The sequence below is a fragment of the Carassius carassius genome, chromosome 25, assembly GCF_963082965.1.
Source record: "Carassius carassius chromosome 25, fCarCar2.1, whole genome shotgun sequence".
Classification (NCBI taxonomy): domain Eukaryota; kingdom Metazoa; phylum Chordata; class Actinopteri; order Cypriniformes; family Cyprinidae; genus Carassius; species Carassius carassius.
Window position 1 is genome coordinate 26,759,112 of NC_081779.1, and position 11,460 is coordinate 26,770,571.

General features: G+C 42.2%; 1 long non-coding RNA gene across 1 annotated transcript; it reads left to right on the forward strand.

Annotated features, from left to right (window-relative positions):
* The first annotated feature begins 9,335 nt into the window (after window positions 1–9,335).
* On the forward strand, window positions 9,336–11,046 carry LOC132104786 (uncharacterized). The gene is made up of 3 exons (XR_009423602.1): window positions 9,336–9,434; window positions 10,482–10,722; window positions 10,786–11,046. It is a non-coding gene; the product is annotated as an uncharacterized LOC132104786 (long non-coding RNA).
* The last annotated feature ends 414 nt before the right edge of the window (window positions 11,047–11,460 follow it).

The following is an 11,460-nucleotide window of genomic DNA, read 5'->3' on the forward strand; positions in this document are numbered from 1 at the left end:
CGTTATTCCCAAATTAAGTTGTGCAGTTGCTGGCCGCTGTGAAACAGCCTTCCAGCTTATATCAGATTAGTCTTTAAATGTTTTTAAATCATTTCTTAAAATGTATTTCTTTTCTTTGGCTTTTAATTTATTGTGAGTTTATGATATGAATCTGTGGGTTGAAATGTGTTTTATATCTTTGTTTGTTCAGCACTTTGGTCAGCTGTGCTTGCTGTTTTTAAATGTACTATATGAATAAAACAAACTTTTAACTAGTGCAGTTAAGTTTGAGTCTGTTCAGACTGTTGTTGTCAGGTCTACTATGTTGTTTTTGTGTGTCATTCCTCGTTCCTAGTTCCTGAGTTGGATTTACCCCTGTGTCTTGGATTTAATAAAGACTATTTCCTGTATTCCATGGCTCTGTGTTCATTCAGGCAGTGATCGTGACTGAAGACCTGAATGAAACAACCATTTTTGTTTCCATTTTTTCCGCACAGTGTTTTTTGTTTCCATAGTGTTTCCATGGATTGCCTTTCCCATTCAGAATACCTCCTCCTACTGCTGGAGCAGGGGTAGAGATCGCTCGAGGGCCACACCAGACTGCTCCTGGTCCTCGCTGCTTTAACCAGCTACCCGGACGACATACTCTGTGCGTTCTACTATGCCAGTTTAAACATCGCCGCCTTTGTGGACTGGACACTGGCGTTCTACTCCCAACCCAGTGCCCAGCCCACCTTCTCCCTGATTTTGCGGAGAGCTTGCCTGAGCCCACAGCTGTCAGAGAGCCTCAGCCCACCATGACCGACGAGCTATTACCGCATGGAGCAACAGTGCTGAGGATCGCTGCGGAGCCAGTGATGCTAGTGATGTCAGTCAAGGTGTAAGATCCGGCAACAGAGCTTGCCATGAGGGAGAATGCAGAGAATAAAGAGAGCACGGAGTGGAGCTCTGCCCACTGTTCCGTGGCTGAGGGTAAGTTTATAATACAGCTGGGACTGTTGGACGTTGAGGAGGATCTTATAGATTTGGAAACAGAGCTGGAACCTGACTTGCCCCCTCTACTCTCTCCTTCGTCCCAGTTGGTCCAGTCCAACCCTGAGTGGGCTTCTGTTTCCCAGTTCAGCCCAAAGAGGGTTCCATTCCCCAAGTTTAGTCCAGAGAAAGGTCCTGTTTTGATGTCTAGCCCAGAGAAAGTTCCTGTTCCCACGTCCAGCCTGAGGGGGGCTCCTGTTCATGAGTTCAGCCCTGAAAGCCCAGAGGCTCATAAATGTCTGCCCTCCCACCCACTCCTGCCTCTTCCAGCACTGTCATCTGGCAGCTTCTCTGCTTGCCCTCAGTCCACCATTAGCACAATACAAGCTCTACGGGACTGCCATCCTCCAGAGTTGCTGTGGCTGAAGTTTCCCTTCACTCCTCCTTTAGCCCTTAAGGCCTAGACTCCAGCTGGGCCCGTGGACCTGTCGGCTCCACCATAGCTCCAAGCTCCTTCCTCTCCGCCATGGCCCGGCAGTCCACTAGCTCCATCGGGCTCCCTCATTCCTCCAGCTCCTCCTTGGTCTGCCGTTGACCATCCTGCACCTTGGGACTTAACTCATCTGGCTGTATCTCATCCCTTTTGTCCCTCCAGCTCCTTCAACCCTTTGTCTCTTCCCCAGTCTCTGTCACTCTGGCTCCATCGTGGCCTTTCTGATTCACGCCTCCGCATCAGTCACCAGTGCCATCTGCTCCGCCTTGGCCCTCCAGATCCTCCCTGTTGCCCTGGCTCATTGACTCTCCTGCCACATGCTCTGCCACAGTTGGCCGGCCCCCTGGAGTTGTCGGCCCTTCCTCCTCCATGGCTCATCCCTCCATCGGTTCCACTGTGGGTTACTGTCATGGCTGTGGCCTGGGTCTCACCTTGCTCCTCCTGTTCCAAGCCACTCCTGTTTCCTCCTTGGCTGCTTCCTCCGTCATCTCTACCCTGGACTCCGTTCATCATACTCCTCCCGGGAGTATGCCTAACCTAGTTTTCCCATGTTAATGGTTTCATTTGATTCCAGGTGTCTTGTTGTTCCCAAAATAACTTTGAGGCATTTCAGTCTGTGGTTGTCAGGTCTACTATGTTGTGTTCATGTGTCATTCCTCGTTCCTAGTTCCTGAGTTGGATCTAATAAATAATAATAATCTGTGTCTTGGATCTAATAAAGACTATTTTGTGTAGTCCACGTCTCCGGCAGCGATCGTGACACTAGGTTAAACCTGTTTTGATATTTTTTTCTAAAAGCAGTAAAACAGTACTCCACATTATTATTTCAGTACATAACAGAACATAAGATGTCTATTTTAAAAACACTACATCACATTATAATAAATACTAAGGTATTTGAAGTTGTCTTTATTTAGTAAGTAAACAAAATTAACCATCCATTTTTTTTGTCACGAAAGAAAATTCTACTTTGATATTATAGCTAATTTAGCTTTTGTTTATGGCGAAATCAAGTTTTAATAAGCCCAGACAAACTTATATATTAAACTATATTAGTTATATTTTGGCTGGTAACAAATTTCACAGTTTTTTTTAAGTTTAAAGTTTTTTTTTGTTCCCAGTTTTTCTCTTTTTTGTGACTTTAAATCAATGTTTATAAAGCTGTGATTCATTTTAGCTGGTTGGTTTTCATTCATGGCTTAGAACTCTTTATTGAAGGATGTTTTGAAATACCTGTAGAAGAATGCCTATGAATTGCTGTTTTGGGAAAAAATACATTCAGAACCATGAAATGAGAAAAACTAATTTAAAATGCTGAGACAAATAGCCTTTTCTACTTGTATGTACACTCTAAAAACGGCTGGATTATTTTTTAACCCAAAATGCTGGGCTGAGTCTGTTGGGTCATTTTGTTGGGTTATTTCATTTCTTTTTAAACACTTTTGGGTAGTTTCAATTTACCAGGTGTTGGGTTAAACCTGCTAGGTTGCGTCGCTGGGTTGTTTCAGGCCAGCGCTGGGGTATTTAACACACCTTTAAGATGTTTAAATCGCTCCCCATCTGTCATTTTGGAAGAACAATGGGGCAAAGCCACGACTTTCAGCTGTTTTAAGGTATGTTTATTTAATGTTTTCATTAATAATTATTTTAAATTGGCAGAATTATAACTTTTTTTTGCTTCAACAATACTGTTAAATTTCTACAGACCAACATTATTTACATTAAATGATTGTGGAGGCGGAGGCGTGGTTAAGCGAAGTCTGCAGCCGGAGAGAGAATTGGAAGACGAACGGTGGGTGAGCGGGCTGAACGGAAATAATCCACACCTGTCTCTTGTTTCAGTAATTGGCGTGGAGAGAGTATTTAACGCCAGGAGAAACAGGTGTAGAGAGAGAGAGACCCGCTGCTGACGAGCGTGAATGCTGAAGCTGCGCATAACGGACTGTCCGTGCAAATTGCCTGTCTACGGTGCGAGAGGCACCGTCTTTGTTTTATGTTTTGTTTAATTAAAGTCGTCACCAGTAAAGCTGACCCCTCGTCCTCTTCCTTCCAACCTCTGAACTCCTTTACACTGGTGCCGAAACCCGGGAAGGAAGAAGGACCACCGCCGCCACCATGCAAAGCCTGTCCTCCACGCTGCTTGCGGACATCATCGCCTCCCACGCGGTCCTGCACCGCGAACAACACCAGGCTCTGCTGGACTTGTGGACAGGTGTCCAATGATGGACGTGGGAACAATGATCCGGGTCCCGGACGCCCCGCAGGTCACCCCTGGTCAGACTGGCAAATACCAAATACCTGTGGGTGCAGGTGGGAGAAACTGAGCCGGGACTGCTGAGTCCTGCTCAGGGGAAACACGTGATGTTGAGAGGTGGGGTCTATCAGAGCGCGATGAGTTTCCCCTGGAGCAGTCTCGAGATGAGACGTTAAAACATGCGTTCCAACAGGTCCGTACCATTGACGGCCAGCTTCTCCATCCTCCCCAAATGCTCACCAATCCGTATTTTGCCATTTTAAAAGACCGGTTGTATCGAGTGACCCAAGACGCTCAGACAAAAGAAGATACAACCCAATTGTTAATTCTAAGGAGCCGCAGGGAAATGCTTTTCCAAGCGGCTCATTCTAATCCAATGGCGGGCCACTTGGGGCAGGCTGCCACCCTGAATCGCCTCATGACCCGTTTTTTTTGGCCGAGCATTCACGTCTTGTCCTGAATGCCAGTTGGTAAACCCACGGACCACCCCAAAAGCGCCATTGCGCCCTCTTCCGTTAATTTAGGTCCCCTTCGAGAGAATTGTTATGGACCTCATCGGGCAATTAGAGCGATCTGCACGGGGACATCGTTTTGCATTAGTCATAGTCGATTATGCAACACGATATCCTGAAGCAGTGGCCCTTCACAACAAAAAAGTATATTTTTTAGTTTAAATAACCTGTATTCTTCATTATTTTTAATCCATGATTGCTTTGTTAAGCAAAAGTGAAATTATGTGAATAACCCAGCAAGAATAACCCAGAATCATAAAAACGCAAACACACAAATGGTAAAAATGACTCTATCTTGGGTTTTCTCAATAACCCAGCATGCTGGATTAAAATGTGTATACCAGTATGCTGGGTTATTTTAACCCAGCACGTGTTCTGTCCAATATTTACCCAGCGCTGGGTTGCCAAGTGGTTTATTTTTAACCCAGCCATTTTTCGAGTGTAACCCCTGTATGAAATTCAGTTGTAAATGGGTGCCTTTATTCTGTTTGTCTTGCCCCATCATATATAAAGTAAACTAGTAAATTAATCTGTAGATTATCTTGTGAATGGCTAATATGTTGTCAGTGTAAACACTGTGTAAAAACTCTTGAGTCCAGCAAGCAAATCAATTAGGGACGTCCTCAACTACAAATATGCCATACAGGACAGAAAATTGTGTTTGTCAACCAATTCATTTCTTCTTTGGACATTTTTACTTCACAACCACACTGTTTACCACACTGACTCATAATGATTGATGGTGATCATGCTTTTCCATATGATCATTTATCACTGAAATAATCAGGATATCTGGAAATCGTTCATGCACATACAGTCGTGGCCAAAAGTTTTGAGAATTACATAAATATTAGTTTTCAAAAAGTTTGCTGCTAAACTGCTTTTAGATCTTTGTTTCAGTTGTTTCTGTGATGTACTGAAATATAATTAGAAGCACTCGATACGTTTCAACAGAGGTGGGTAGAGTACCCAAAAACTGTACTCAAGTAAATGTAAAAGTACTTCTAAAAATATTTACTCAAGTAAAAGTAAAAGTACTAGTCTTGAATAGTTACTTGAGTAAGAGTAAAAGAGTATCGGATAAAAAATCTACTCAAGTAGTTAGTTACTAGTTACTTTGGGTCATATATACTGAGCCTATTTTTATTTAGATATATAGATAAAATGTATGTAATGTATGTGTGCGTGTATAAATGTATATATTTCATCAGCCTTTACTCCAATTTATGTAATTTATTATAAAACCCTGTCTGTTTACTTAAGTAACAGATATAGGTGTCATGCCATAACATTTTTGATACGACTGACTTTATATTAAATGTGAGTTTAACATTGAAAGTTAATGTGATATAAATATTGCTACTAATCTTTAATTGTTCAGAAAGAGAGCAAATAACATTTACATTATTAAAGATAATTTTCACTGACAGTCTAGATTTCAATCACTCTCAGAAACTCCCATTAAAATCACTGAAACTGTTAACACTGTGAAATCAATATCTTAATTAAAAATTCGTACACACATCTGCACTTTGTTGTTCCTGCGAGAGAATTCGCCAGAAAGAGGTATTCAGTCAGTGAGCGAGTGAAGGAAGCACCGGCATTTTAGCGATGACTCATCTGAAAGCCTCTGATTGGCCAATGCTTTAATAAGCTCAAAAGAATCATGTGTGATTTGTTATAATACGCAGCGCTGTATAAACGCATCTATCTCTGGCTAAGCGCCAGCAAGCAATCACAGATCTGAATTTAGCAGCTGATAATATGACTCGCTGAACGTACTTGCACCAGTGTGATTGTATTAAAATTAATAAAATCTTAATCGGCTATTTTTTGTCTTTTGGAAGCTGCATTCAACTTGACTCCCCTCTGTTATAAGCCACACACGTACAACAAACTAATGTCACAGTGGTATCGTGTACTGTAATCGAATGTAGCCCAAGTTATTACCTGTTAAACAGTAGACAGCACACGCGGTGTTCATCTAATAATGATCTCCATCGCTAGCAAACAATAACCTTTGCAGATTTCAATTCAGTGCAGTTCCAACCACGTTTTCAACGCTCTTTCTGTTCTTAAACGTTACAACTCCGAGTGAACCACTTCAGACGCTCAGCGCGTGCGGCAGGGAACTGAACGACTCATTCAAACTGATTCATGAACCAATTCACTCGTTTGCCAATTGGTTTGATCAAGCCTTTGAACAGAATTGACTCAAAAGAATGAATCATTCGCGAATGGGCATCGCTCATTGCCCAGAGAAAAGTAGACGGCGCGTTTGGAATAAACTGATGCATTTATTGCATTAAGATAAAGTAACGAGAGGAGCGTCGCCCACAGTAACGAAGTAAAAGTACAGATTTTTCCCCAAAAATTTACTCAAGTAAGAGTATAAAGTACCCATCTTTAAATATACTCCGAAAAGTATTCGTTACCCCAAAAAATTAGTAAATGTAACGAAGTAAATGTAACTCGTTACTACCCACCTCTGCGTTTCAAAGGCTTTTACCGACAATTACATGACATTTATGCAAAGAGTCAGTATTTGCAGTGTTGGCCCTTCTTTTTCAGGACCTCTGCAATTCGACTGGGCATGCTCTCAATCAACTTCTGGGCCAAATCCTGACTGATAGCAACCCATTCTTTCATAATCACTTCTTGGAGTTTGTCAGAATTAGTGGGTTTTTGTTTGTCCACCCGCCTCTTGAGGATTGACCACAAGTTCTCAATGGGATTAAGATCTGGGGAGCTTCCAGGCCATGGACCCAAAATTTCAACATTCTGGTCCCCGAGCCACTAGTTATCACTTTTGCCTTATGGCACGGTGCTCCATCGTGCTGGAAAATGCATTGTTCTTCACCAAACTGTTGTTGGATTGTTGGAAGAAGTTGCTGTTGGAGGGGTGTTTTGGTACCATTCTTTATTCATGGCTGTGTTTTTGGGCAGAATTGTGAGTGAGCCCACTCCCTTGGATAAGAAGCAACCCCACACATGAATGGTGTCAGGATGCTTTACTGTGGGCATGACACAGGACTGATGGTAGCGCTCACCTTTTGTTCTCTGGACAAGCCTTTTTCCAGATGCCCCAAACAATCGGAAAGGGGCTTCATCGGAGAATATGACTTAGCCCCAGTCCTCAGCAGTCCATTCACTATACTTTCTGCAGAAGATCAATCTGTCCCTGATGTTTTTTTTTGGAGAGAAGTGGCTTCTTTGCTGCCCTTCTTGACACCAGGCCATCTTCCAAAAGTCTTGGCCTCACTGTGCGTGCAGATGCGCTCACACCTGCCTGCTGCCATTCCTGAGCAAGCTCTGCACTGGTGGCACTCCGATCCCGCAGCTGAATCCTCTTTAGGAGACCATCCTGGCGCTTGCTGGACTTTCTTGGATGCCCTGAAGCCTTCTTTACAAGAATTGAGACTTCTTTGAAGTTCTTGATGATCCTATAAATTGTTGATTTAGGTGCAATCTTAGTAGCCACAATATCCTTGCCTGTGAAGCCATTTTTATGCAACGCAATGATGGCTGCACGCGTTTCTTTGCAGGTCACAATGGTTAACAATGGAAGAACAATGATTTCAAGCATCACCCTCCTTTTAACATGTCAAGTCTGCCATTCTAACCCAGTCAGCCTGACATAATGATCTCCAGCCTTGTGCTCGTCAACATTCTCAACTGAGTTAACAAGACGATCACTGAAATGATCTCAGCAGGTCCTTTAATGACAGCAATGAAATGCAGTGGAAAGGTTTTTTTGGGATTAAGTTAATTTTCATGGCAAAGAAGGACTATGCAATTCATCTGATCACTCTTCATAACATTCTGGATTATATGCAAATTGCTATTATAAAAACTTAAACAGCAACTTTTCCAATTTCCAATATTTATGTAATTCTCAAAACTTTTGGCCACGACTGTACACAAGCTCACATGGGGTTGATGTGTAATTGGTGCTGTTTTATATAATCCTCAATCCTGCACTGACATGACAGGAAATGCACATACACAAGCTCACATGGGGTTGATGTGTAATTGGTGCTGTTTTATATCATCCTCAATCCTGCACTGACATGACAGGAAATGCACATACACAAGCTCACACGGGGTTGATGTGTAATTGGTGCTGTTTTATATCATTCTCAATCCTGCACTGACATGACAGGAAAATATTAAGTTACAATTGCTCTATAAAACAATCTTGAATACATTATTCAGGCATGGAGAGTGATAGATTGAGTCTGGGGATTTGGTCTGTCTTGAATTTTATTTCTGTCTATATTCCCCTGACTGTTATTTTTGTACTTGGTTTTGGGTTGTTAAATGTTCAGTTACCCTTTTTCTTTTACTTTAATACTACTTACAAAGCTTTAAATTTAATAAGCCCTGTCATATCGAGGAATTCCATTTTTAGTTCTTAGCCCATTTCTCCCCCCTTTCATCTCTTTTTTTTATGAAAAAAAAGAAAATTCAATCACTCTGAGGTCTAAAAAGTATTAGAATAAATACAAATGGAAACAAATGAAACAGATAAAAAAAAATTGGCTTTTGAATGCAGACTTTGGTATCTTGGCAAATCTAAGCACAGCTTGAGACATTGTCGAGATCTTTTCTGAAACTCTAGAGAGACACGTGTGATTATGAAAAAAATGGAGAGGCAGACTAAAATAATAGTTATTCCAAAAATAAAATGGTTGTACAGTAGCTGCCATTCACACTTGAGCAGCTTTAAATCTGGTGTGTCATATAAAACACCATTAGTTTTGTGTGTTTTGTTAAAGATGGCAGGTTTGAATGGGAAAAATGGCAAATTTGATATAGGAGGTACAGAGGTCAGAATAACTATTTTAATTTCATGCAGTTTCTCACTTGAAGCGGTCACATGGCTTCTTGGAATTAAAGGGTTAAATTAAAATGTAAAATTAGCCCATACATTACTCACCCTCAAGGCATCCTAGGTGTAAATAACATTCTTATTTCAGACGAAATGGCTCTGGGGGGTGAACAAAGGCCTCCTGTAGCGTATCGATGCATATTTGAAAGAAAAATATTCATTACATATTTTGAATATGGATATTTTTCTTTCAAATATGCATCAATTCGCTACAGGAGGCCTTTGTTCACCCCCTGGAGTATATATTTGGTCATGGTGTACTTGTGCCGTGACACCACACCGGCTCTTCTGACATCCGAGTGTTTGGGTTAGTGGTGAGGGAGCAGTGATCATGTCACGATCGGTGTTACAGAGAACACAGGAGAGAGAACCAAGTGCGGGTATGATATTTATTCAAAGGGTAATCCAGAGGGGTAAACAGTCCAGGCAGGGTCAAAACCAGAATATCCAAACATACAAGACACGAAGACAGGGCAAGGCAAGGCAAGGCAAGGCAAAGCAAGGCAAGGCAAGATGACGGACATGAAATAACCTCAACATTAAACAAGGACTCCGTGACTAAGACTCAGACAGACCAGGTATAAATACACAAAAGGATAATGGGGAAACAGGAGACAGGTGGGGAACAATCAATTAACTAGACAAGGAGGAAGGTGACCAAATAAGGAGACAGGAAGTGATAAATGATAAACACTGTGGGAACTGAGGACACCTAGTGGAAACCCAGGGAACACAACACAGACACTGTGACAGTACCCCCCTTCTACGGAGCGGCTCCCAGACGCTCCAAGACAGACACAAAACAGAGACCAGGAGGGAGGCGGACAGGTGGAGGCTCAGGGGGAGGGACGGAGGGCCAGAAAAGAAAAACATGGGGAACAGGCACCAGAATGTAAACACAACACAGAAAGACCAGGAGGGAGGAGGACCGGAGGAGGTTCAGGGGGAGGGGACGGAGTCCTTCTGTCACGATCGGTGTTACAGAGAACACAGGAGAGAGAACCAAGTGCGGGTATGATATTTATTCAAAGGGTAATCCAGAGGGGTAAACAGTCCAGGCAGGGTCAAAACCAGAATATCCAAACATACAAGACACGAAGACAAGGCAAGGCAAGGCAAGGCAAGGCAAGGCAAGATGACGGACATGAAATAACCTCAACATTAAACAAGGACTCCGTGACTAAGACTCAGACAGACCAGGTATAAATACACAAAAGGATAATGGGGAAACAGGAGACAGGTGGGGAACAATCAATTAACTAGACAAGGAGGAAGGTGACCAAATAAGGAGACAGGAAGTGATAAATGATAAACACTGTGGGAACTGAGGACACCTAGTGGAAACCCAGGGAACACAACACAGACACTGTGACAGATCAGGCCTGGAGTGCACCGAACTATAGGCTGCATGGGCTACAGACACTACATTCATTTAGGCCTAGTTACCCACACATTATAGAGTCGGGATTGATTTCAGCTCATGTGGTAATGCCAGGAATGCTGAGCACTGGTTCTTCTCTGGGAAAAAATAAATTTGGATCCCTTCCCCACTCCATCCCAATCCTTTCTCTCCCATGATACTCTTTCACTTGTGAGGGAAAGATTACTGGCATCAGTAGGTGTAAGTGTTCCAGCATACCTCAGTTTCTTTCTCCTGCTGAATTTTAGCTAATGGTCCACACAGACCTCCAGTATGTCCCGCTCCTGACACAGCATTCGTGGCTAAAGCCTGCACATAGGAATGTTCCATTGAAACAGCTTTAGTTCTGGGATCACAAAGGAGTCTCCCACAACCCAAACAAATCTCTTGCCAGTGTTTACTTTCCTTACTTGGAAGATACATTGTGAGCAAAATATATGTTCCAGCTCTGCTGCTTGAAGAAACAAGATGATTGCATGAATTCTGGAAAGAAACGGCTGCACATCGGCAAGTTGTAATGTCAAATTAAAAGTTTTACTTTAAAGCACATTTTAAATCATTATGTTTTAATAAACTTTTGTCATGTTTTTTTTTGTCATACTGAAGTACTTGATTATACATTCTACTGTAGTGAATTGTAGTTAAAACATAGTTTAACAGTTATTTCCCTTTTTATTATATTACATTTAAAATTATTATATTTCCCAGCTCTGCTGCTTGAAGAAACAAGAAGATTGAATGAATTCAGGAATGAAACTGCTTCACATTTCCCATTAGCTTGATTAAAAACATTAATTTTGCAGGCAAATACTTCTAATGGTCTTTAAAAAGCACTGAATGGGCCACACAAACCCTCAGGTAAAAGGATGTTGAAATAGTACTTTTTTTTTATGAGGGAGCCAGGCGGAGCTGGTGGACTCATGGGCCATGGCGGAGAGG